The 27,424-nt window shown below is 43.4% G+C and overlaps 1 protein-coding gene across 3 annotated transcripts in view; it reads right to left on the bottom strand.

Annotated features, from left to right (window-relative positions):
• Positions 1-27,424, bottom strand: part of PDZRN3 (PDZ domain containing ring finger 3) — a 268,944-nt gene that overhangs the window by 195,850 nt on the left and 45,670 nt on the right. The window contains exon 1 of one of the 3 annotated variants that reach the window (XM_070358888.1): positions 12,514-12,657. The exons of the other annotated variants lie outside the window; for them this stretch is intronic. The gene's annotated coding sequence lies outside the window, so the exon portion shown is untranslated. Of the gene's footprint in view, positions 1-12,513; positions 12,658-27,424 lie in introns of those variants that run through there. 3 annotated transcript variants of the gene reach the window in all.

The following is a 27,424-nucleotide window of genomic DNA, read 5'->3' as shown; positions in this document are numbered from 1 at the left end:
TTCGTGCCAGGGATCAAAGGCAACCCTGAAGAAATTAGATGTGAGCGGCTCTCCAAAGGACACTGAGATCACAGGGCAGGTTTGTGGAAGCAGCGCAGGAATGGGGGGACTTCCAGCTCTGAGGGTGTCCCCCACTTGTTGCTATTGAAGCTGCTGGGGGCAGCGATTCAAGTGCCATGAAAGGAATTCCACTGTAAGCCTGAGTGAAGGGTACCTGAGGGAGGACGGCTCCCTCTGCCCTGCTCTGCCCCTAGGACTCGGCCGCCTCCTTGCCCTCTCCTCTGAGTGCTGGTGGGATGAGGTTGCTCTCATCCTGCTCCTCACCTTCTAGGTCCCCTGTGTGGGCATACTCTGTCACCCAGTCGTGTCTGACTCTCTGTGATCCTGTGAACTGTAGTCCGCCAGGCTCCTCTGTCCATGGGATTTCCCAGGCAACAATACCGGAGTGGGTTGCCATACCCTCCTCCAGGGAATCTTCCCGACCCAGGGATTGAACCTGCGTCTCTTGTGTCTCCTGCACTGGCAGCTGGATTCTTTATCAGCACACACCTGGGAAGCCCTCTGAGTCCCTGAGGCAGAGTTTATAAGGGTGAGACACACCGCAGTAGGGCTGGTGTGGGTGAAATAAGAATGGGGTCCCTGCATAGGATGGTGGAAGCCTGCTCCCTGGTTCCTCCCTCCCCCAGCTCCTTCAGGAGGAAAATACTCACAGCCTGGGGTTTCTGAACTCACAAACAGCTCAAGGATGGGAAGCCAGCTGCTTTCAAAAAGAAACAACACAAGTATTCTTTATAAGACCTTTTCCATCTCCGGAAAAAAAAAAAGGAACGTATTAAAGACAACAGCTGCTTCAAGTTAATAAAATCTGAAGTCTCTTTGCTTGGAAACTGATCACTAGTTTTAACTTGGAAAGCTGGATTTCTGTAATGATTTCTCATCTTTCGATTTGAGTCCTTTGTCCTTGGGGTGGTAATAAAACTGAGTGTGTGGTTACTTTTTATCCTTAATTTAGGTCAGTAATGACCCATATAAAATCTAAGGCCTCATATTAAAAACTATGCAACCAAACTAGTAGGTGTAAATAAAAGTAACTACAAATTATAAGTTATTATGTTGGAATGTATCTCAGCATTTTTCATTAATCTCTTTGGCTATTTTCTTTCATTTAACATTTAAAGGTCATATCTTACGTCTAAATATGAACATGGCTAAAGAATATTTAAAGATTTGAAAGACTATACGGTCGTAACAATTTCAAAAAGGCAGGCAGTTTAATAAAGTCTTAAAACACCATTTCAAATCATTTGAATAACCCCCATAAGCAGTGAGTTTCAGAACATAAATACCATTTAGTTCAACTTGTGTCTTACACACAAGGAGAGAAGCAAATTAAGAAAATTCACAAAGTTAGGTGGTTTCATCTCAATGTTTTTTTCTTTGTATAAAAATAAAAGAGTAGATCCTTTATGGTCTGAGCCACGTGGGCAGAAGCAACACCAAAATATCAGCTGTGGTGATCGCTGCCTGGTGGGTTCTCACTCTGCCACATAGTTTCGCATATGTTCTATAAAACGAAAATACTTTACTTTCATAATTTCAAAAAGAAGTTTTACATCTTTAATACGTACTTTCTGTCTTTAGGACTAAAGAACTCAAATACAGAAAAACTGTTTCCAAAAATAACCCTCTGTAATGCAACCATTATTTTTATATCATAAAAATAAAATCCACGGCTAGCTGTGTATAGACAAGTAAAGCTCCCTGGGCATCTGAAAAAACAAGCAACCAACTCCAAAAGCCTCCAGGAACATATCTGGAAAGCCAGCAGGCAGATTATTTAAGTGCTAAATATTAGGTTAAATATCCTGGTCTTTGCACAATGAGAGGTCTTTTATAAGATACAAATATCACAGCATGGTTCAAAAATACCATTATTTTGAAAACTAAATTTTTTTATTCTAACATATAATAACTTTCCTCCCCAGTTCCCGCCCCCCAAATTATCATAAGCTTAGAGTATCCGGTCAATTGAAACAGAAAAGGAAGCAACACTGACATGCTTCATCCCTCACTGGCCCCCGCAGGGACCAAAGCACACCAAGTACCCAGGCCCTGAGTGTGAACATGCCAACTCTCCTTGCTTCTCCTTCTGCCATCCAGCCTCCCTCCTGGTCAGGGGCTGTGACCCCAGGACTGATAAGGTGAGGAGAGAAGCACGTGGCTCTAGCCTGGAGAGAGTTCATTCTAAGATGCTTGTCCATGCAAAGGGCAGGGAGGGGAGGGCTATAATTTTAATGACCTAAATACTCTGCATCAGCCTCACAGTAAACTCTTACATCACACACTCCCATGAGCCTTTCCGTCCCATCACAGCTGCCACAGCCAGGAACACCTGAGATCTGTGGGAGCTTCTGAAAGAGGAGTCCAGAAGCTTCCAAGGACATGGGACTGCCCTCTCAGCAAGCTGCCAGATGCTCCAAGTCTGCCCAACAACTCATCATGGAGTCTGCTGTACACACGGCACCAGGCTTAGAATAACGCTGCAGCAGAGATAAAACTGGACTCTTCCCCTCCACAAGTGCCAGGTACACCCAGCAATCAGGACTCCCAGGTAGCCTCAATTAGCCAGGGTTGGTGCACGGCAGTTTCCTGGCTAACATCTTTCAGTGGGTTTGGATTCATTCCATTCTGCCTAGTAGACAATGTCCTTCCCAAACTGAAGGCCTAACCGAGGAAGAGTTGCTCAAATCTGTGCTTCTTAGAAGTACAGTTGCTGCCGAAAAATGCCCTGAATTTTGTTTCCAGAAAAGGAGAAAACGGGAACCCCTAATGATAATGGTGTTAATAAAAGATTAGGTGATGCCATTAAATTGGTTCTAATCTAAAAAATATGTTGACGCAGGAATCCAAACAAAAACCCTCAGAACTTGTCTAAGGAGTTCACATTAAGGAGAAACTCCTCTCTGATTGGTGCCATCACATCTTAAATATCCCTCTCACCCACTTGTTAATTTCCTCTTGCACCAGGGTTGCAGGCCTTAAACTTGGTGTTTTACGCTGATCCTAAGACACTGTTTTCCCTGCTCATTGAAACACATTCGACGGCTTGGTCAAAACCTTTTTTCCCATCAGATAACTCTAGTAGCATTTTGTCGTCTTTAACTTCATTCAAGATAATTTTGTTAGCCTGTCATGTCATCGTGCATTTAAAAAAAAAAAACCTTATCAAAATTGGTGAATTTTTGTGTAGCCATTATAATATTGAAGATGAAAGGAAAAAAGCAACATTTCTGGCATATTATACTTTATTACTTCAAGAAAGGTAAAAATCCAACAGAAATGCAAAATAAGATCGTACAGTATATGGAGACAGTGCTGTGATTGATCGAATGTGTTAAAAAGTAGTTTGTGAAGTTTCATGCTGGAGATTTCATGCTGGATGATGCTCCACAGGTGGGCAGACCAGTTGACAGTGATTAAATTATGATATTAATTCAAATTAATGAGAGTTATACCATGCGGGAGATGGCTGATGCACTCAAAATATCCAAATCAAGCCCTGAAAATCACGTGTGCCAGCTTGGTTATGTTAATTGATTTGATGTTTGCGTTCCACGTATGTTAAGCAAAAAAAAACCCTTCTTCACTGTATTTCCACATGGGATTCTCTACTTAAATGTAAAGAAAATGTTCCATTTTTAAAACAAATTGTGACGGGGATATAAAATGGACACTGTAACATAATGTGGAATGGGAGAGATTGTGGGGCAAGTGAAATGGACCACCACCAATCACATCAAAGGCCAGCTTTATCCAAAGAAGTTCCTTTGGTTTTTCAGTAAAAACTAAAAGACACATTTTTCATTTTTACCAAGAACTTCATTGACTAATGTACTCACCATTTTGTTCTACAGTCTTACAGGGAATTGAATTTTTTTCCAGTAAGAGAATTTTGTAGAGACTGAAATACATGGAAATCTGAAGGTGCAATGTCTGGTGAATATAGCGGATGAATCAGAACCTCTTAGCCAAGCTGTAATAATTTTTGCCTGATCACCAAAGAAACACATGGTCTTGCGTATCCTGATGTAAGATTATGCATTTTCTGTTGACTAATTCCAGACAGTTTTCTGTCAAGTGCTGCTTTCAGTTGGTCTAACTAGGGGTAGTACTTGTGGGAATTAACTGGTTTTCCGGAAGGAGCTCATAATAGAGGACTCCCTTTCAATTCCACTATATATAACAGCTACTGCAAGGGTAGTTTTCCACTCATGCGAGGAAGACGTTCTTTTTAAAATAAATTCACATTTTAAAAGAGTGAATTTAAATAAAAATATTAAATAAGAAACAATTTAGATCACAGAAAAACCAGCAGTGGTGGGTGGATATCTGAAGTCCAGCCAAGGCTACAATGTAGGTTCAGTGTGCATGCAATTAAATACAAGACAAAAGCTAAACAACTAGAAAATATCCTACCACAATATTATTTAAGTTCTTCCTTAGAATCAATATTTATATATACAGAGGACCTGTGTGAGCATATAGTTCATTTACAAGCCCCAGATAATATGTTCTGTCAAGGGCAGCAGCAGCCCTGGCCACCGTCCCTAACATGATCTGAATAGAATGGCTAATGTCAAACCTTGTCTCTGCACGTGACATCTCTCCAGAGTCTGCTGTACCAGAAAGTGCCTATTCTCAAGGTAACCAACACTCTGAGATATCAACACGACTTTCATCCAAGAAGGAGTAAAATCTGGTTCCTCAAAGCCTTATAAACCTTTCCCTTAAACCTCAAGAGAACTTCTTTCAATTGCTAAGTGCTACACTTGGCAATTTACACATATCCTCCTAATTTGATTTTCACAAGGTTCCTATTACTCAGCAGTAGTAAATTACCGCTGGTTCCAAACTGGGAAAGGACTAAGACAAGGCTGTAATACTGTCACCCTGTTTATTTAACTTATATGCAGAGTACATCATACGAAACGCCGGGCTGGATGAAGCACAAGCTGGAATCAAGATTGCTGGGAAAAATATCAATAACCTCAGATGTGCAGGTGACACCACCCTTATGGCAGAAAGTGAAGAAGAACTAAAGAGCCTCTTGATGAAAGTGAAAGAGGAGAGTGAAAAAGATGGCTTGAAACTCAACATTCAAAAGACTAAGATCATGGCATCTGGTCCCATCACTTCATGGCAAATAGATGTGGAAACAATGAAAACAGTGAGAGACTTTATTTTGGGGGGGCTCCAAAATCACTGCAGATGGTGACTGCAGCCATAAAATTAAAAGACACTTGCTCCTTGGAAGAAAAGCTATGACCAACTTAGACAGCATATTAAAAAGCAGAGACTTTTTAATGTAAAAAAAGTTGGCCAGAGACTGGCCAACAAAGGTCCGTCTAGTCAGAGCTATGATTTTTCCGGTAGTCATGTATGGATGTGAGAGTTGGACCGTAAAGAAAGCTGAGTGCCGAAGAATGGATGCTTTTGAATTGTGGTATTGGAGAAGACTCTTGAGAGTTCCTCGGACTGTAAGGAGATCAAACGAATGCATCCTAACGGAAATCAGTCCTGAATATTCACTGGAAGGGCTGATGCTAAAGCTGAAACTCCAATACTTTGGCCACCTGATGCAAAGAACTGATTCACTGGAAAAGACCCTGATGCTGAAAAAGACAGAGGGCAGGAGGAGAAGGGAGTGACGGAGGTTGAGATGGCTGGATGACATCACCCACTCAATGGATATGAGTTTGAGCAAGCTGCGGGATATGGCGAAGGACAGAGAAGCCTGGTGTGCTGCAGTCCGTGGGGTGGCAAAGAGCCAGACACACCTTAGCAACTGAACAACAAATGACAAACAAGACTTTCTGTAAGAAAACTTGCATCACTGTATATAACACATGGGACAAAAATTGGGAAATACTTACACATATCCATTCAGTGGCTTATCAGACACATTTTGCTCCATATCTGGAAATACTCAACCTACTCATTCAAAGGTGCTTCAACAAACCTTTATAAAATCTGCCAATTTTTTCTGGCCCCTTTCTGGTCATCCTGAGATGATGGCATAGGTTTTGGCAGATTGACCTCTCTGGTGGAACCACAGGGGTCCATAAGATTAATTCCCTAATTAACCATAAGATTAATTCCACAAAAAAAGAAATGCTGGAACAGGCATATTTCGGGTTAGTACTGCCAGGACTGAGCCTCACTCACGGGCAGGATCACTGCATTATCAGGATTCAGATCCTTTAATAAAGAAAGCCTCCTGGCTCCTGAGACACTCAACAAACGTCGTAGTTCACGTGCACCAAGTGGATTTGGCATTTTGGGACCCTGAAATCTATTTGCTACACCTACATGAAGCTTCGGCTTCCCAGGTGACTCAGTTGTAAAGAATCCATCTGCCCATGTAGGAGATGTGGGTTTGATTCCTGGGTCAGGAAGATCCCCGTCAGGAGGAAATGGCAACCCACTCCAATATTCTCCCCTGGGAAATCCCATGGACAGAGGAGCCTGGTGGGCTACAGTCCATGGGGTCGCAAAAGAGTCAGATACGACTGAGCAACTAAACAATAACAACAACAACATGAGGCTTATCAGAGAGAAACTGGATGAAGAAAGAGAGGGAAGGGGAGGAGGACAAGCAATCATGTAAACAGTTCATAAACCATCTGAAAAATAAGTGCATTTGTTGATGAGCAAAACACAGCCAAATAAAGGGACCTAGGAAATAAACTTTATGCAATTTTCCTACCTTTGGGTAGAAACTCTTTACTTACCACTGATCACCTGGATACTTGAATAAAATACGTGTTTTGTCTGTGATCTGACTGATCTGAGAGCAGGACAATGTTTAGTTTTGACATCTGCTCAGCTACTCGTGCAGAGCTGTTTTAAGAGAAGTGGCAAATGTTCTGAAAGCTTTCTGCCTTTCAACTATCAGGGCCCACCCCGACTTAGACAAGCCCTTGCACCCTCTGCCTGCTTCAGAACTGCTGTGTCGAGTGCAAGCTGCTGTCCTTCTGGCCACTGACCAGGATGGAGTGAGTATCCCCGCTCTGGGACTCAGCATTCCCAGAAGGAGAGGCTGCGGCAGACACCAGGGGGCAAGGGCTCCCAGGACCAGAGGTGCTGTTTCTATTCACTAACGGAGACTCCACCAAGAGTGTTCTCAACATGTGGGTGCTGACCATGGAAGATTCCTTTCTCAGCGTCTGACACAGCTAATCCACTCAGTTGCTAGGATGCCAGCATTTTTGAAGGAACGCCGAAATGAGCTAGCGCTGAAAAATATGGCTGTCCACCTGATGGGCAGGCGAAAGGATGCTGGGGTCAGTCTTTACAAGCAGATCCTCGCCCACCATGGATGAGGTTCATGTTTGGGAAAGGCCAGTATGAACTCATCAAGCCCAGTATCTCCATTCCTGGAAAAGCAAACTTTCTGAAAAAGTTCTCTTTCCTCATTTCTTGGTATGATTTTAAACAGATAATCACAACTTGCTACAGTGACTATCTCAAAGCAACCCAAATTATCTTCTCTCTTGGAAAAGTTTTGTTTTTTTCTTCATTAGGAATCTATCTAAGCGCGCTGGACTTCAGGCAGATATATTTTGCCTGCCAAACTCCACTGCCAACATCTTCTGGGAGATTTATAAACTTTGGTCACAGAACATCCTCTGATCTGAGTCGATTTTTAATCTTCAAAACAGCACAGAAAAGCCTGAGTCCTTTTGAGTCACACATTCACAGCGATAAACAGACCAACATCCCCACAGCCGTTCTTAGCGCTATAACTGCATATGGGAGGAGCTGACACTCAATAAATTAATGTCCAACATCTAAAAACTAGCAATGAGAACTTCATTACAATTATCAGGGTTAAGCTAATAAAAGAAATCTAATAGGTGATGTAACGTGGAGTGCATGTGAACACAGCACACCCTGTTACATGATGACCATGAGATGAAATTCTTCTGAAACACTGACCCAAAAAACCCCTGATGTTAGGAGGTGTTTCATTAGGTTGAAATTAGACATGGTTTCCAGAGTTTCTTTGAAAAAATAAACAAAAAGGCTCCATTCCTTGTAAAGTACAGACAAAATATGTCATTACTCAGACCTCAATTTGCTCTTGGAGAGCCATGTAACACAAGCATCCTCCAGCCCCATAAACCCCTGATTACCACGGTCAGCCTCATCTGAGGCATGCCATGTCCTTTCTTCTGCCTTCATTTAGTCCAAGTACATCTAAAATTTACATAACTGGGGGCATACTGGATACACATGGGCATTTCCCCTGCAAATCAGAGCTCAGACAGACAGACTGAACAGATTTTTGTACTGTCTTTACTTTCGTTCACTTTTTAATTTCAAGAGAGTGCAAGAGAATTCTTTACCAAAGGTTCCTAGATACACATCTCAGTTACAAGTCACCTTAAGAATGAAGTGTATGTTCTCAACATTTCCAAATCAGCTTAACCCCTGTTTCTATAAATGGAAAACACATTTTCAGGCTTTAGGGTGATCCTTACTTATCCATGGGCTGCAATGTGCCAAATTATATTTCCATTTTTTAAAAAATGGTGGATGAATTGGACAAATCAAAAGAAGCGTTGAAGAGAAAGCTGAGCAGATTTGCAGAGAGAACACACCTCTTATAATCACATTTACACAGACTGAAGCCCTGTGTTTAAAAAAAGTTATCAATTTTTTGCATTTGACTGTGTTAACAATTTGGAATCTAAGGTTGAACATTTAAGGCTACCATTTTCTGTGACATCATACATAAGGCAAGGACCACTTGCCTACTGGGGATTTTCTATAGATTTTCTATGATAGATAAGAGATTTTTAAATGCCTGAGTTTTCCACCAACTTACGGGAGGGTGGAACAGTCTTGACAAAGACCATATGGTCTCCAAGGGCAAAAATATTCAACTGTCTTTATAAAAAGGTTTGCCAACTCCTGTTGTAAATCTCACTCAACTCTTTCAATACTCTACTTTCAATACTCTTCTGTCTTTCACCTGCCTCCTGTCCTCCTCACGTCCTGAGCCAGGCCTTCTAGAACCAAACCTATATAACTCTACGTACAAGATCTCAAAGCCAGGGCCTGACAAGCCCAGCTGAATGACCTAGAGCTGTAGACTTGGGGCTGTCACTTGAAGTCCCCCAAATTCTTGTTTCCCACGTGGAAAAAGCTTTTCATAATTGTAAAACCCACTGTATGCCTTGCAGGGCTCTTCAGATGTTAGCTGCTGTCTCCCCAGAGGACACCTGTCCATGCGACAGGCCCACCTTTTACTTAAGCATCTGGTCTTCTCTCACCAGCAGCCCCAGGACCTTGATCCAGGGTGTGTCACAGGGAGCCAGGATCCCAACCCGGGCCCATCGAGTTTCATCAGTTCTCCCAGCACCTGCAGCCAACTTCTCTTTCCAAAGCTTGAACCCGTGGCTAAGGTCTCCTCTCTCCCCAGCTCTTCCTCCGGTGGAGCAAAAGAAAGCTGGAGTTTTCACCCGATCTAAATGACACCCTATGTCCACTGGGTTATCCAGTCCTTCCCAGGGCTGACCATGCCTCATGCCACTCAGGACCGTTCCTCTTGTCAAAAACACCACCCCCTTCCGCACCGTGACCAGCGGTAAGCCTCATCATTAAGAATGCAGGCTCTAGCATCAGAGAAACGTGCCCTGGAACCCCAGCTCTAATACAGCTGTGTGACACTGGCCTAATTTAACCTGCCCACTCTACTCTCTTCAGTGGGAAGATTATGGTTATTGTGAGGCTGAAGTGAGAGCACGTCAGCAGAGCTCCAGGCATGCTGCCTGGTACAGAGTAAGTGCTGGATAAATGTTAGGATGATGCTCTTTGCCTTTTATTATTCTCATCATCACTATTACCACCACTCCCAATCGCTACGTTTACAATCAGTATCAAAATTATCTAAGTAGAACATTGTTCAAGTTACTGTATATACAACACTATACAATACTGCATGTGCTGTGTGTTCTCTAGGGCTATAAAGAAGTATCACATCCTCCAAAATTAACAGAGGTGGAAAAGTAAAAGTGAAAGTTAACCATGTCTGACTCTGCAACCCCAAGGACTGTAGCCCACCAGGCTCTTCTGTCCATGAAATTCTCCAGGCAAGGATACTGGAGTGGGTTGCCATTCCCTTCTCCAGGGGATCAATCAAACCCAGGTCTCCTGCATTGCATGCAGATTCTTTATTGTCTGAGCCACTAGGGAATAAGCCTATGCTTGCTCATCTGAAAAGCAGAAGAGTTGGATGAACTGACAGATAATGTTGCTGAATGTTGTCTCTAAGAATAAGGTGAATAAACCTGTATGCTGATTTCAACCTCCACAGCATCCCGTGAAGACGTGGCCAATCTGACAGGCTTCCAAACTGGCACTGTTTGTTGAAAACTATGTTTTCAGTGAAAAGCACTCCTGTTCTCCTGAACATCCAGCTTGATCTTTGATATTCAACACATTTCCTGCAGCTTATTCTGTGAGATAAGGATTTTTATGCCAAAGAAACGAATGACATCTGGGAAAAGTAAAAATAAACTCAATACCTTCTCTCAACTTCAGAAAAGTCAAACATTTGAAAGCCTAAACGTTCCAAGTATTAACATAATTAGGGGAAAAAACAAGGTAGTGCAAACTTGAAATTCCCAGAGATCGCAGGATGACTGACAAGTTTGAGTTCTATTTCTATTTTCTATTGCATGAGAGAGACAAGATGGGTCTGATTTTGCAGTCAGTGTTCCTCGAACCAACTTCCTTTCCTAGTTTGCACAAAATGACATATCTTTCAGTACAAGGAATGCAGAAAACCTCAGCTGGTAAACAGGCGTGCTCACTTAGCACATTTGGATTAAAAGGCTATTTGAAAATCTTATTGACAGAGTCACATGACCTGTGAGCACAGCACTCCTCTCATACTGATGGAGGAGCTGTCATCGCAGAACTCCCAGGAGGATAACCTGACCTGATGGTGGGAACTTTCCACCAGAACTATCGCTCTGTTCCAATTTTGTCAAATGTTCATAATCAGACAGCAACAGACACATCCATGAAGGGGGCGTCCGGGAGGATGGACCTGGAATGGCAGTGACCACTTACTATCTGCTCACTTCTTTCTCACCTTTTCTTTGACAGACAAGCCATGTTTTAGTCACCCCCAGAGAAAAGTGACTAGATCCCAACTGGTCCCGGCCAATCAGGGCATTTCAGGTCCCATAACTGGGTTAGCAGTGTGACCCCCATGTGTCCAGCAGGACTATAAAGGTACAGTCTCTGCTAGGGCTTCCAGGAAAGCATCTTTTACACTAAGACAGAGAGACAAGGAGACTACCTCTTGCTGCTGTCTCTGGAGGCTGTCATGTCATGTCATCTAGATACGATGCCAGGATCTTTGGTGGCCATCTTTAGACCACCAAGAGACCAACTGAACATACCAAGGACAGCCAAGAAGAACCTGGGTCCCTGACAAGATCACTGAGCCACTCAACTCACTGACCTGGAGAATCACCCAGTCCTTATATCTAAGATAAGGTGTTTAAGCTGTTTTGATTTCAAAGTTTTGCCACCTATAGTAGAAAATATCTCAAGCAATTGAATTGGACCAGTGGAAACATCTGAAAGTCTAGACGTTCATTAGCTATACATTCTTCAATGGTCATCCAGAACTGTATGGCTCTGCCTCACCCAAATGGCCAGATGTGAAAGGAACATGTTTTAAGAATCAAGAAGGAACTTTTTATTGCTGACCTGGACACTTCCACATCAAGCATTCTAAATGACATGCAGATACGCTAGGAGTCAAAAAACAATGACCAACTATACACTCTGTTAAAAAAAAAAAAAAGGCCAGGTACGATTATTTTTAGAAACAAAAGCTCAAGATCATGGCCTATGTTTCCAAAGTTGAAAAATCTCTCAGGTGTTTAAAGTCGAACTGATGATTAACAGATTTTTATCAATTCTACTCAAGTAGAACCAGCACTGAAACTTCCTCTAATTCAAAGTCTGCTGTATTTTTAAAAAATTAAAAAAGTCCCCCAAAGCAAATCTTATTTACCGACCAGACACTATTGGGAAAACCACACACATTAAAGTATACACCTCTTTCATTTGTGGCCATGTATTTTCATAACAATGTTCACACCTCAAACCAACCTTCCCTTTGGTCTGCTTTCTGCCTCTGCGTATAAACATTCAACGAACAGCTTAGCCTTTAAAACCTCTTACTAGACCCTCCTTGCTTAAAGATTAACAAAGGGTCTCACAAGGGTCAGGCCCTACATGAGGACAACAAAGATGGAGGCTAGACCTTAAGGGAGTACAGGTTCTTATGGTGGAGACGACTAACAATACAATTAAATAGTGAATACTAACAACAAGCTAATATAAAGAAGATTAAAGCTCGCGACTAATGCTAATAAGGGAATAAGAGGCAGAAGGAAACAGTGAGCAGGAAAAGAGCAGTTTTACCTCAATGAGAATGAAATAAGGCTCCTCTAACAGGGAGCACACAAGCTGAGGTCTTAGGGCCAAGAAGAAACCCACCACGGGAAGCGCCACGTGAAGCCAGGCATCAAAGCGAAGTGGATGCCGGTCCTGAAGCCACAACCTTCAGCAATCTCATCTGTAAAACGGTACAGATCATCACTAACTTCCTTATCTTCCAGGAACTTGGTATAGTTACAGAAAAAAAAAAATGTCCTCTTCTTTTAAAATTCAAGGTTAAAGGCCCTACCAGTAATAAATGTCCTTAATTATCAATCTTCCCTTGGAGAAGCATGAGGCTATAGTTGCTCCAAAAATATACACCTATTGCTTGCTTGGGTTTCATTCTGCATCTCTAAACCAGTAAATTAAAACCAGTTTTGACTGGTTACATTTTATGGTCTTGGAGATACCTGGAGATCCACGAGGCTCTCTCCAGGCAGAACTGAGAACAACCCTCCTACAGAATTTTAGTAAATGCACGCCATTACTATAATGACCAACACAATGACACTGCAAAACTACAGTGTCACAGTCACCCAAATTAGAAAGAGCCCTGGGTGGCTGGCGGAGGATCCCTGGGCAACCCATTTGATATGGTAACACGTGGCAGCAGAGGCAGCTAGGAATTTGCTGGCTGACGACCAAACCCTATTTGCAGCATACTCTTTTTACAGCCCTACCTCCTGATGCACGATTATTTGCCACACGATTACGTAAAAATTAAATAATCAGCCACAGTGCTAAGAGAAAGTAAAATCCTGTGATTAAAATGAGTGACAAACCTATTAACGAGCGCAGGGCATTATGTTACAACCGTTTCTGTTTGATTAGGGTAAACCAGATGTGCAGTTTTTAAAAGCGATCTATACTGCAATGGGGGATATGTGTGTATGCTAAGTCGCTTCAGCTGTGTCTGACTCTTTGTGACCCCATGGACTGAAGCCCTCCAGGCTCCTTTGTCCATGGAATTCTCCAGGCAGGAATACTGGAGCAGGCTGTCATTTCTTACTCCAGGGGACAATCACGCCAATTAGAAAGCATGGCTGAAATTCCTGTTCAGCCTTGGAGAATCCCTGAGGATGGAGGTACCATTATTCTCCTTTCTAGATGACAAACTGATGTCCTAAGGAGTAAATGAACTTGCCCAGGGTATGTGCTGCCTCTAAAATTTGAATCAAGTTCATCTGATTCCAAACCACATGTTCTTTTTCTTCCTCACAAGGCCTCACCTGGCGAATCATGTTCCGGTCTTCTTTATTCCTTGATGAATTAGGAGTCCTAAGATTTTCCTGCAGGTCCTTCATAGGAAGGGCTCAAGATGAACACAAGCAATCTGGAGACTGTTACATGAAATGAAGACTGAGTTTCTCTCCAAACAGCCTCCGGGGAACCTCAGCGCAAGCAGGTTACCAAGCTTCCATAAGGGGGAGTGGAGGGCACCTCATCCTCGCATGATGGGGCACGTTCTGCCTCCTGGATGCCCTATTTTTCCAGGTCTCTAGGCCTCTACACTGACAACTCCCACTGCTGGAAAGGTCCTTCTCTGTCCTACTCTCTACCAAGGCTGCTCCATCCTCAGCAGGGCCCTCTGAGAATTTCCTCACCCGCTGTACCTCCAGACACAGGCACAGACTCCACCCGGCAATACCCTCAGGGCACAGTGGCAGAGTGCATCCCAGTGGCCCTCCTCACTGGACGGGGACACCTTCAGGAAGGACCTGAATTTATCTTTGTGTTTCCTCCCCAGTACAGGGCACAGCGCCTTCAAGGATCAACTTCAAAGAGATACTCATTGAGCTAAGCCAGGTGCCCAGCTGGAGGTGGCAGTGTGGAGATAAGGCACTCTCAGGAGGTTGAGAGGAGGGTTTCTGGGTGCCCTGACATCTACTTTCTGTGTCACCTTACCTGTCCCTTAAATTCTGTGCCTTGATTTCCCTATCTGTACATGGGGACCATGGTCCTGCTCAGCCCCCACTAACCTGCAGTCAGAATGACAGGCAAAGGAAGCCAGGAGTCACTGACACCAAGAGGCGGAGAACACTATGGATGCTCTATTAACCTTCCACCCCCCAACCTGCTTCCAGGGATTAAGATCCAGCTGATACATGATATATTTGGCTTTGCTTCTTGCCAGGATGTAAGCCCTGGCAAGATCTTGAGGATGTAAGCCCCAGGATCCTTACATCTTACTAGGATGTAAGCCCCAGAAGAGAGAACTCTTGTTTTCTTCTCTGCTGGATAGTGGCTCCGAGGACAGTAACTGCAGGCAGAGGGCCTCAAATGCTTCTCGAATGAATGAAGAAGCAAATGAACGAGTGAATGAACAAGTAAACAAACAGTGCCTGACCAACTCACGGAGCAGATACCATCCAGAAGAGGCAAGGAACGTTAACAAAATGGAGACCTGATATTTTTATGGCCATAATTACAGGGATATTTCCTTTTTTCTGTGGATTTCCCAGGTGGCAATGGTGGTAAAGAACCCGCCTGCCAATGTGGGAGACAATAAGAGATGCAGGTTCGATCCCTGGGTGGGGGAAGATCCCCTGGAGGAGGACATGGCAAACCACTCCAGTTTTCTTGCCTAAAGAATCCCGTAGACAGAGGAGCCTGGTGGACAATGGTCCATAGGGTCGCAAAGAGTTCGACACAGCTGAAGAGACTTTGCATGTATGCACACACAGAGTAAAGGCTGCACGTGTATTCAATTCTTAGAAAAGACTGATGGCTGATTTCATGCTAGGTGGCACAGGAGTCCTCACATTTGTACCTTACCTGTCCCCAGACTCTCTGTAATATAATGAATGCTGTGTGAACCCACACGCTCATGGCCCACAGACCTCTGCTTTAACAAAACCCTCTGGAAAAGGACGAGTCCTCTGAAAGGAAATCTATCACTCCAGCTGCCTAAACTTGGGTTTCCTCAAAGGCCAGTCTGTGACTGACCAGAGGCTCCCTATCCAAAAGGAAGCATTGGTGGAAGCCAGCAGGAGGCCCCATCCATTGGAGGGGTAAAGGTATCAAGTTCCACTAGCACCGAGACTGGAGGAGGAGGAAGAGGAAGTAGAGAGGATGAAAGTGCCCGGGACAGAAGACCTCAAGCTCCAAAATCCCTCTCTGGACTCTCACCTTCCAAGATGTTCCTAAAAACTCTCTTAAGGTGCCTGCTTTGTCCTCGCCCTTAACATCTTACAAATGCATTTGCATTTGATTTTTTTTTTTTCTTTTTCAAATCTACCTGGCTGGCTGTGGATGGTAAGAAAACTTAAGCAGAAGACCAAGATAAGGGTCCTGATCTTTATCATAGTTACCTCTTCAACTTGCACGAAATCTCTAAATTAAGAAGCATCACTTACTCCATCCCAGATATGGACTGAGGTTTCTAAGATTCCATTTTCTCAAAGTAAGATTTTCTCAAAGGAAGATTCCACCTTCCTCAAAATGAAAGGAAGACATTTCACGTAACAACTTATATACCCACAATCCCAGCTCTCTTGCAAAGTTTCTATATACGTCATGTATAAATGCTCCAGGGTGCTTTTACTTTTCCCCTCTCTAAAAGGTCTTTGTAGCCCTTTCTTCTCAATACCCAGTGGTGAGAAAAGTGATTTATCACCTGCCACGGTAGCTACTCGGTATTCCCACCATAAATCGTGCCTCTCTGACAAAACCCTTATCTCCAAAAACAGATAGCAGCAACCATTACTGCTTTGTACGTCGATGTCCCTTTTATTTAAGAACAACTCTGTTTTCTTTATAAATCCTTAAACATATTAGTAGAAGACTCATCATAGTAGATGCCTTCAGCGACGGGCAATCCAGCCCAAGCCTCGTGCTCACTTCTAAGAAAAGGCGAAATCCATAAGCAAACACGTGCCGCAGGGACTGTGCCAAAGGACATTTTTCAAAGACCAGTGCCACTGGGTTGAAGTCAGCTCTACATACCTTTTCAATCAAAGCCACAGCTGCCCCAGCAAGAAGGGTCAGAGAACTCGATCTCCACAAGCAGGTGGTCCGCGCTCCATCAACAGACTCGGCCCCGAGTTCATCCCTTAGTCGGCTGCTCAGAACCCAGGGAGCAGAGGCAGCTCTGTGAAAGCTGAGAGGGACACACGTGCTTCCAGAAAAGACAGGGATGATCCATTCCCTTGAGCACAGGTGGGTCTCTGCACTGACACAGGGCAGGATGGAGACTGGAATAGGGGCTTAGGTTTGGGGAAAGTGTGCCAGGTAATTTGGCACCTAAGTGAGCAAGGGACAGTGGGGTTCAGAAAATTTATCAGGTTTGTGTCAACAGAATTTTAGCTCATACCAAAAAAGATCTCAAGAATCGCTTCACTGAGCATCTGCCTTTTACAGAGAGGTGAGCTGGAGTGCTTAGCGAGGAGTCAGGTCTCCGAGGGCAGTCTCTCTTTTCAAACCCGATAATCAAGACAATAAAAAACAAACATCCAATCTGTTTGCTCATGGCTGTGTGTTTTCTAACTTTTGATCAATTTCATGGGTGGTCAGGTGGATTGTCTTCTGTACCTCTGATCCCTCTTTCAAAGATTTTAATCAGTTCTTCCCAAAGATCAAAGTCCACTTGGTCAACATGGGAGTTTTGCTAACTCCGAAATCACTGGGTGGAAATCCAATGCTGTTTTATTCTAGAGGACTCTGGCTGATTAGAGAAAAGAAAAGAAGTCCCAGATCAATTCATCACAAAGTTTAGAAATATTACGAGCTTTCCTCTATCCCTCAGATGCACTCTTCTTTCAGGGATCCCTGGACCTCACGTGGATGGCAGAGAATCAAGCTATCTCCTCATCTCTGTGAACAATCCCCCATAAATCACAATGTACATTCCATCTGTCATAGTACGTATGACAGCAGTAAGCACTGCTGGTTGTGCCCCAGTTACAGGCACACAGAGTAACTGTGAGCAGGGCCGCAGAAGTACAAAAAGGAGACATTTAACAATCAATCGAAGAGGGGCCTGGCAAAGAGGGAATGGCGTGATTTTGCACAAGCCTTCTTCCCACACTTTCCCATTAAAAAACGCCAGTTCCTTCCTGCACTTGAGAAAGCATCACATATATTTTGCTTGGATTTCAAGAGTTTGAGACTTCCCTGGTGGCTCAGAGAGTAAAAGCATCTGCCTACAATGCGGGAGACCCAGGTTCAATCCCTGGGTCGGGAAGATCCCCTGGAGAAGGAAATGGCAACCCACTCCAGTATTCTTGCCTGGAAAATCCCATGGACGGAGAAGCCTGGTAGGCTACAGTCCATGGGGTCGCAGAGTCAGACATGACTGAGGGACTTCATTTTTCAAGAGTTTAAGGAGACACATGGAAAAACTTCTGTAGTTTTGAAAAGACTAGAGCTTTCATGATGGAGACTGTGGATAAACCAAGTAAATGTCACAAGCCAATCAGCAAAAGAGAAGCTTTCTGCTCTTCTCTGCAGTTGCCTCCAGAACTGTGGCTTATCTCCCAAGTCTACAGCAAGATGTGGAGCTTGTTGATTGGTGGGGAAACCAGTACAAACTGGAGCTGTCTTCCTTGCCCCAAAGGTCTCTCTGAGATCCAAAGGTGACCTTCCACAGAAGTAGAAGGCCCCAAACCAGACAGCTAGATGGGATCTCCAGGGTCTTCAGCTCCAGGGAAGGGCAGAGTATGCAGGATGCAGCCCAGGATTGGTCACTTTTATTGCAAGGTGTAGCAAGTGATAATTTGGAATGTCGGGGCCCCAGAGCACCAGGAGGGAAAGGAAGGCCCAGACTGGTCCCTGAGATAAAATCTATGTAAAGCCAGATCTATAAATCAGCAGCAGTATTTTCTAGCAGAGCTGAACAAACCACAGCCTATAAGCCAATTCTGGCCCACCACCTGTTGGTATTGGTTTTTTGTTTGTTTGTTTGTTTGTTTTCAGTGAAGTTTCACTGGACCTAGCCATACCCATATGCTTACATACTGTCTATGGCTGTTTAAACACTAAGACGTTGCTGTGCTGATTAGTTTCGAGGTGCTGTGTGGCCCCCAAAGCATCTACTATCTTGCCCTTTACAGAATGTAAACCCCCATTCAATGGTGAAATGTCAATGTTATGGGCCACTTTCAGTCTTCCAAATCTATACAAGCCCTCCAAAATTACCTTTTATAAGGCTTTTTAAAAGGCCAAAAAATATACAAATTTACCCCTCTGACGGCCATGGGTTGTTATCGCACCAGGCCCTCAAAGTAACCCATGATGTGACGATTAAAAAAAAAAAATCACAGCAAATATTAAAGGCTTTCCACCCCACTCAAGACAAGCTGTTCACCTCTGCCTTGCCACGGACACACAGTTCCAGCGGCCAGATAGAGTGTGCAGCTGGACTCAGTGCATCCTCTGGACCTGAGCAGTCACGGGAAGCAAGAAGGCCTGAAATTTAAAGGGCAAATACCCCTCACTCTAACATCACAGAGAAGTAACAGTTGTCTGCATAAGTGAGCTGACTCTACCCCTATCTGATATTTGACACTCGGCCTCTAAAGGAAAAGAAAAAAATGTCCAACATTAATTACCCTCCAGGGCTAAAGGCTGTGCTCTAAGTACATTCTCAGCCCCCACTCGGAGCCTCTTGACTGTTAATCTCCTCAGCACGGAGAAAACCTGCCCCAGGGTAGAAGTGCCTTCTTGGCTAAAGCTGGATAAAGCTTCTAAAACCCAACAGGGTATGTACTTGACCATCTTAATTAGGCAGCGGGAGCCTGTGTAGCTGAGGAATCTCAGCTCAGCCTCCTTCCCTGACACTTCTCCCAAAACAGAAAGAAAAGAAATGAGTTCAGTCAAACGAGCACACTGATGGGACTTCCCTGGCAGTCCCAGGGCTAAGACCCCAGGCTTCCACTGCACGGAGCATGGGTTCGACCCTTGGTCTGGGAACTAAAATCCCATATGCCGAGTGGCCAACACAGAAAACAAACAAATAAGCACACTGATGATTGAAAACCAGCCAAAAGGGACCAACCAACACTGACTCAACAGAAGAGAAAAGACGGTGACTTTTAAACCAAAGTCAGGTTTCTTCTACCCGCATCTAGCTCCTTCTATCTCTGGCAGTTCGGTCCTACGCTGAACAAAGGGTTCATTTATAACACCAGTCCTACTGGAGCAGCTGCCAAATACAACTGAGTTTTCTACCTCTCAGCTCCCCAAAGAGCAAAGATAAGTTGTCACTTCTTTGAAGTGTGGGACGAGAGCGCAAAGTGATGGTTTTTTAAAGAAAGGGGGGAAAAAGTTAATAAGTTATAATACACAGACAATCTCCAAGCTCTGAAGAATTTCATCTTTTATCACACAAACTAGTACTTCTGTAATTTACCAGGATCGCTGATAAAAACAATAAACACAAATGGCATTATACTGTACTTAAAAGGAAGAACTGGGTTTATAATTACACTTGTAATTCTCGAGGTGGCTCACAACTACAATATGTGTGTTTTTCACAGACTACAAAGGTGCCTGGAACCTTCTGAAAAAGTCAGCCGTGCAAGACCAACTCAAGTATAACATCTTACACTTCCAAGAGTGCTTGGAGATCCCATTTCTAAGGTAAGTCCTCTTTCCCAACTAACATCTGTACCAAGCTCAAGAAAGAGCCACGCAAGAAAAAGTTGCTTCTAGAACATTCAGCTCATCGTTTTCTCCCAGAAATTCCAGTGCCATTCTCAAGGAGAAAGTTGAGAAACAGCAGTCAAGTCAAATGGAAAACTCATCAGCAGCTTTGATCATGTTGACAGGTGGGCCAAAACTGGGACATGTGTTTAAAAGACAAAGTGTTTACAGAAGCAGAAAAACTTAGTAAGTTCAGAATGAAGCAACAGAAAAGCAGGTGACAAAAAGCACTGTTGCATTCGTGCACCACGGTTGTAAAGCCTGGTTCCAGCCCACTTTCTCACTACACCAACAGGAGGCCAAATGAACTGGTCTCCAAGGATCATCCAGTTGTTAATACAATCCTCTGTGTACGTTGATCAAAATCAATTTCCGATTCATAACTCAGCAGCAACCCTCTTAAACGTACGTCTGACTGCCAAGAACACTTGAAGACTGATTGTAATCCGAAAGTGAGGGTGAAATATTACAGAGGGAGAAAAGAGGCGCAGGGATAAGGACGGAAGGAGAGAGAAAAAAGGAGAAAAAGCCAACCAACACATCTTTAGTTATCTTGCTATCATTCTGCAGTAACTGTATGTCCTTTAGAAGAAATTACACGTGTTTGCACATCTGCACACACACAAACACAGGTATACACGCCACTTATTTTCTGCCAAAATTGTTCCTTTATCCCTACCCCCTGACTTCAAACTGGGGACTGCACTCCGTCATGTGTTAAGGATGGGAGAAAGAAGTCCAAATTGAGACTGATTAAAACAATGCAGTTAACATACCTAATGAGAAGTGTTATCAAAGCCACTGAAAACTAAAGCTGATCTAAAAGGATGGTCCTCCACCTAAATAAGTGATACAGAATGAGCCAAACTGCACGCTCCAGATCTGAGTGCATTCTGCCCTCATCACCCACCTACAAGTCAGGACAGCTGCACATAGCTTCCAGCTACAGTGTGCCCAAAAGCAATGCCACCGTGCTGGCTTGCAGTGGGAACTTTCCTTATGTCTCTCTCTGAATGTAAACATAAATAAGTGATCCAAACTTAAAAAAAGGCAGAAAAACAAGTTTTCAGGGTGATGCAAGGAGAATTCTGAGGCTCCAAAATACTATGAAATTATATTTTAAGGATAATTTATCAGAATACAACTGCCAACACCAAACATAAGTTCCTTGAAAAGTCTGCTGAAATCATTAGCCTTTTATTATTTTGCTTGATTAAACTCACTGACTAGATAGACTTATTGGTAAAAACCAAGGCCAGTTCCTGCCAAAGTAGACTTTACAGAATTGCTATCTTGTTGGTGTGGGTCACTAAGCATTTAGGGTGATAGCTTTGAGAGCTACAAATAAAGAAGTCAGGTCCTGGAGATAAGTACAATTGCTAGAGAACGCATTACACAAATGAATTATGAGTTAAAAATAATCGGGAGAGGGGAGAAACAGTATAGGGCTAGAGGAATAAGAAGTACCAATTACTAGGTAAAAAATAAGCTACAAGGATAAATTGTACAACATGGGGGAATATATCCAGTATTTTATAATAATTGTAAGTCAGGTATAACCTTTAAACTCTGTGAAATCACCCTAATGTACACATTATAAAATTTATGTAACATGCAACTAATAGATATCAATAAAAGTAACTTTAATGAATAATTTTTTAAAAAAGAGAAAAGAAATCAGGATGAATCAAGCACAATACACAATCCCAAGACACCTATTTTCAGCGCATCTATTAGTGAGGATGGCAAGGTTATCAAGACATTCATTTTGCTGGCCTTACTTTAATCTGAAATGTGGCATTTGGGGACATAACTCACATAATGCTTTCCTTAAATGGACGTACTCACTCATGCATTGTTGACACCTGAAATTCGATAAAAGGTTAATTTTCATTCATTCATTCTGGCAAACATGACTTTCCTTGCTTTCAAAGTCCAATTGAGAGCTTACCGGAATGTCTTTCCAAAAGCATCCTTGCAAAAAGAAAACTCTGGAGGAGCGCATGACTGGGCCAGGGGATTAGAAGCTGTTACATGACGAACCTCGGCATTGAGCAGGTCTCTGATGAACATTCTGTTCAAGCTCTCTTTACTCACTGACTCTTTAAAAGATTGTAAATGGAAAGAATGCATGTAAACCCTACATGTAATCAGACACGCAGATGTTTATGATGATTGGGATTAATAAACAACAACAGGAAAACAATGTTTACAGAGCCCTTCGTGCCGAGGGACGCCACACTTGGTGACTGCGGGCCTGCGTCTCACTGACTCCACCTGCCAGGGTCAGGCCTGCCTTCTCCCAGCCTGCTCTTTGATCCCGGGGAGGACTTCCATCACAGAACGGGGCACCAGGCCCCTAGCTCGGCGGGCTTCAGTCACAGGGCACACCAGAGGAGAAGCCAAAGACAGAGGAGAGATGATCCCTACATATCTGTCCACAGCACCCTCCTTGTGGGGATCCACAGCATCTTTCTAGAGATAAGGCTCAGGTCTGGGCAGCCCGCTCCACAGCACCCCCTCCTCCTGGCTTCTGTACTTCTTTCCAGTGCTTCAAGCCAAAGCTCGTCTCAGCACAGCTCCTAGCCCTGGATACCACCCCATCACCTAAGCATCCCTCTACTAGGGGTGGACAAAACATGGCCCATGAGCCAGACTCAATCCAAAGCCTCCTTCTGTTAATAAAGTTTTACTGGAAGCCACATCTCTTCAGGTAAACGCTGTCCATGGCTGCTTTCTCACCAGAACTGCAGAGTTAAGGAGCTCAAACAGAGGCCATGTGGCCCCAGAGCTGAAAATATCCACTATGTGGACCCCAATAGAAAAAGTTTGCTAACCCCTGCCCTACACTCTCCTCACACCCTTGAGAAGGTTCCTCACTAACCTCTCCTGATTGATTCCACTGCAACTGTTCAGTTCAGTTCAATTCAGTTCTGTCGCTCAGTTGTGTCTGACTCTTTGCGACCCCATGAACTGCAGTACGCCAGGCCTCCCTGTGAGTTGGAGTTCACCCAAAATCATGTCCATTGAGTCGGTGATGCCATCCAGCCATCTCATCCTCTGTCATCCCCTTCTCCTCCTGCCTTCAATCTTTCCTAGCATCAGGGTCTTTTCCAATGAGTCAGCTCTTTGCATCAGGTGGCCAAAGTATTGGAGTTTCAGCTTCAACATTAGTCGTTCCAATGAACACCCAGGACTGATTTCCTTTAGAATGGACTGGTTTGATCTCCTCGCAGTCCAAGGGACTCTCAAGAGTCTTCTCCAGCACCACAGTTCAAAGGCATCAATTCTTCGGTGCTCAGCTTTCTTTATAGTCTAACTCTCACATCAATACAGGACTACTGGAAAAACCATCAGTTCAGTTCAGTTCAGTCACTCAGTCATGTGTGACTCTTTGTGATTCCATGAATCGCAGCACGCCAGGCCTCCCTGTCCATCACCAACTCCCGGAGTTCACTCAAACTCATGTCCATTGAGTCGGTGATGTCATCCAGCCATCTCATCCTCTGTCATCCCCTTCTCCTCCTGCCCCCAATCCCTCCCAGCATTAGGGTCTTTCCCAATGAGTCAACTCTTTGCATCAGGTAGCCAAAGTACTGGAGTTTCAGTTTCAGCATCAGTCCATCCAATGAATACCCAGGACTGATCACCTTTAGGATGGACTGGTTGGATCTCCTTGTAGTCCAAGACTAGACAGACTTTTGTTGACAAAGTAATGTCTCTGCTTTTTAATATGCTGTCTACGTTGGTCATAACTTTCCTTCCAAGGAGTATCTTTTAATTTCATGGCTGCAATCACAATCTGCAGTGATTCTGGAGCCCCAAGAAATAAAGTCTGACACTGTCCTGCTGTCTCCCCATCTATTTGCCATGAAGTGATGGGACCGGATGCCTTATCTTTGTTTTCTGAATGTTGAGCTTTAAGCCAACTTTTTCACTCTCCTCTTTCACTTTCATCAAGAGGCCCTTTAGTTCTTCTTCACTTTCTGCCATAAGGGTGGTGTCATCTGCATATCTGAGGTTATTGATATTTCTCCCTGCAATCTTGATTCCAGCTTGTGTTTCTTCCAGTCCAGTGTTTCTCATGATGTACTCTGCATATAAGTTAAATAAGCAGGGTGACAATATACAGCCTTGACATACTCCTTTTCCTATTTGGAACTAGTCTGTTGTTCCATGTCCAGTTCTAACTGTTGCTTCCTAACCTGCATATAGGTTTCTTAAGAGGCAGGTCAGGTAGTCTGGTATTCCCATCTCTTTCAGAATTTTACACAGTTTATTGTGATCCACACAGTCAAAGGCTTTGGTACAGTCAATAAAGCAGAAAGAGATGTTTTTCTGGAACTCTTTGCTTTTTCGATGATCCAGCAAATGTTGGCAATTTGACCTCTGGTTCGTCTGCCTTTTCTAAAACCAGCTTGAACATCAGGAAGTTCACGGTTCAAGTGTGCTGTGTGTTTACTCCTGGGATCCTGAACGACACAGTCCTCAACTATGCCTGTGAAGTAGCTTCAGTTACTATAATTATTCCCATTTCACAGAGGACAAGAAAATGTAAGGTTCCTTTAGGAGTAAATATTTAGGTGAAAGGAAAAGGGAGTGACACCGAGTTTCAGAACAAAAAAAGGCCAGCCAAAAAGAAGCTTAAAGAGAGAAAGAGACAGACTGACTGATGAAGTGTTAAAAATGTGTCAATACATTAAGGATATGGATGACTTCCCCCTCTTATTTCAAAGATAAACTAATAGTAGCCAAGAATCCAAGCTGTTCCGGTGACTGGTGAGAAGCCAGTCTCCCTTGCCATATCTTGCTTTTTCCCGTTGAATATGAGCACCATTCATACTTCGGTGAGTAAAATGGAAATATTCTTTTACAGGATTCTTTGTTCATTCGTGAACACGGGAAAAACAATACCGTGAGTTCTTGGTGAACAGAGAGCTACATGGTTAACCCGGGCCCTCTCGGCCAGCCCCTGCACTTCCCATCACTCACTGAATGATACCTTATTCATCAGCGACTCAAATGACCTTTGACATCACTATTCCCTACACAGCGGAATTCGACACAAAGACAAGACGGTTGGTTGGACCCCGTCCAAATGGTGTCGTTACTCAAGCAGCGCTGGGGCCTCTTCTATGGCCCTTTCACCTATTAGGCAATTTCTTGACCTCCAGTCTAAGACTCAAAATAGACTCATCAGTCTGATGAAAGAAAATGAAAGAACAAATGCACACGGATCTCCTTGTGTACCATGTTTGTGGTGTGCTGCTGCTGCTGCTGCTACGTCGCTTCAGTCGTGTCCGACTCTGTGCGACCTCATAGACGGCAGCCCACCAGGCTCCCCCGTCCCTGGGATTCTCCAGGCAAGAACGCTGGAGTGGGCTGCCATTTCCTTCTCCAATGCATGAAAGTGAAAAAGTGAAGTTGCTCAGTCGTGTCCAACTCTTGGTGACCCCATGGACTGCAGCCTACCAGACTCCTCCGTCCATGGGATTTTCCAGGCAAGAGTACTGGAGTGGGTTGCCATTGCCTTCTCCTGTGGTGTGCTGATTCTTCATAAATAACTATGTTTCATTACTGCTGCTATTTTTCCAGAGACTGGCTTGAATTCTACCTTGAATTGAAGCAATAAAAGTTGCTTCAAATGAATTTTCAAACACAATATGTCCACCTTTGCAGTATCCAAAGCTTCCATGTAACACACCAGAAGCAACCTGCAATTGTTTTTATTTTAGTAAAATGCCCTTTTTTGTGTGTAGAATGGGGAATGAATTCTGGGGTCTGAGGTTTGCCCAAGTTTAAAATTTCAAGTTCATACATATGCCTGTACACAGACAAATAGGCCTATGCAAGAGCATAAGTAATATTCCTTTGGGACTCTTCTCTGTACAAAGAACCATGTGTATACGTACATGAATGAGTATGTGCACATGTGTATTTGTATGTGGCTTTGTGTGTTCTTTTCTCAGGCAGCTGAGTAGGCAAAGAGAACTGATGGTTTTCTCTCAGTGTGTTTATCAGTTTTTCCTCTTTTTAAAACAAAAACATTCCCCATGCCATGACCACATGTCCTTAAATATTATATTTTACTACAGAATCCCACAATATCAGCAATGAACTCAGTTATGTTACTTTCAGTTCAGTTCAGTCGCTCAGTTGTGTCCAACTTTGCGACACCATGGACTTCAGCATGCCAGGCTTCCCTGTCCACCACCAACTGCGGGAGCTTACTCAAACTCATGTCTATCAAGTCATGATGCCATCCAACCATCTCATCCTCTGTGTCCCCTTCTCTTCCTGCCTTCAATCTTTCCCAGCATCAGGGTCTTTTCAAATGAATCAGTTCTTTGCATCAGGTGGCCAAAGTATTGGAGTTTCAGCTTCAGCATCAGTCCTTCCAATGAGTATTTAGGACTGATTTTCCTTTAAGATGGACTGGTTGGATCTCCTTGCAGTCCAAGGGACTCTCAAGAGTCTTCTCCAACAGCACGGTTCAAAAGCATTAATTCTTTGGCGCTTAGCTTTCTTTATAGTCCAATTCTCACATCCATACATGACTACTGGAAAAATCATAGCTTTGACTAGATGGACCTTTGTCAGCAAAGTAATGCCTCTGCTTTTGAATATGCTAAGTTAGTCATAACTTTCCTTCCAAGGAGTAAGTGTCTTTTAATTTCATGGCTGCAGTCACCATCTGCAGTGATTTTGGAGCCCCCAAAATAAAAGTCTGTCACTGTTTCCATTGTTTCCCCATCTATTTGCCATGAAGTGATGGGACTGGATGTCATGAACTTAATTTTTTGAATGCTGAGTTTTAAGCCAACTTTTTCACTCTCCTCTTTCACTTTCTTCAAGAGGCTCTTTCATTTTTCTTCATTATGTTACTTTAGTCTTTGAATTAATGTGGCTCTGCTTTTAGAAGCTATGTCTTCTCATACCAGCCATGAAGTTGGTGTGGTGTGTCTGTGTGTGGGTCTCAATTTATGATCATCTAGTTCTGTATCTTTTATGTGAAATTTTATCTCTGATCACAAAGAAACATTTTCTCATTGTGGAAAATAAAACGCCAAAATTGTATGAGTGTACAGCACACATTCAGCTTTTTAAAGTCCAAATACAGTATGAATGAGTTCTCCTCTGAGAGCATGTTTGTAAGTCCAGTTTGTAAGTTTGACAAAGTTAGCCAAAGAACCCAACTAACACAACTGGCTACACAGTACTGTACTTTAATTCGTTTATAATACTTTTCACA

Source organism: Bos mutus, chromosome 22, assembly GCF_027580195.1.
Source record: "Bos mutus isolate GX-2022 chromosome 22, NWIPB_WYAK_1.1, whole genome shotgun sequence".
In the NCBI taxonomy this organism is placed as follows: Eukaryota; Metazoa; Chordata; class Mammalia; order Artiodactyla; family Bovidae; genus Bos; species Bos mutus.
The sequence above is the reverse complement of the archived record's forward strand: the minus strand, read 5'-3'. Positions and strand labels throughout refer to the sequence as shown.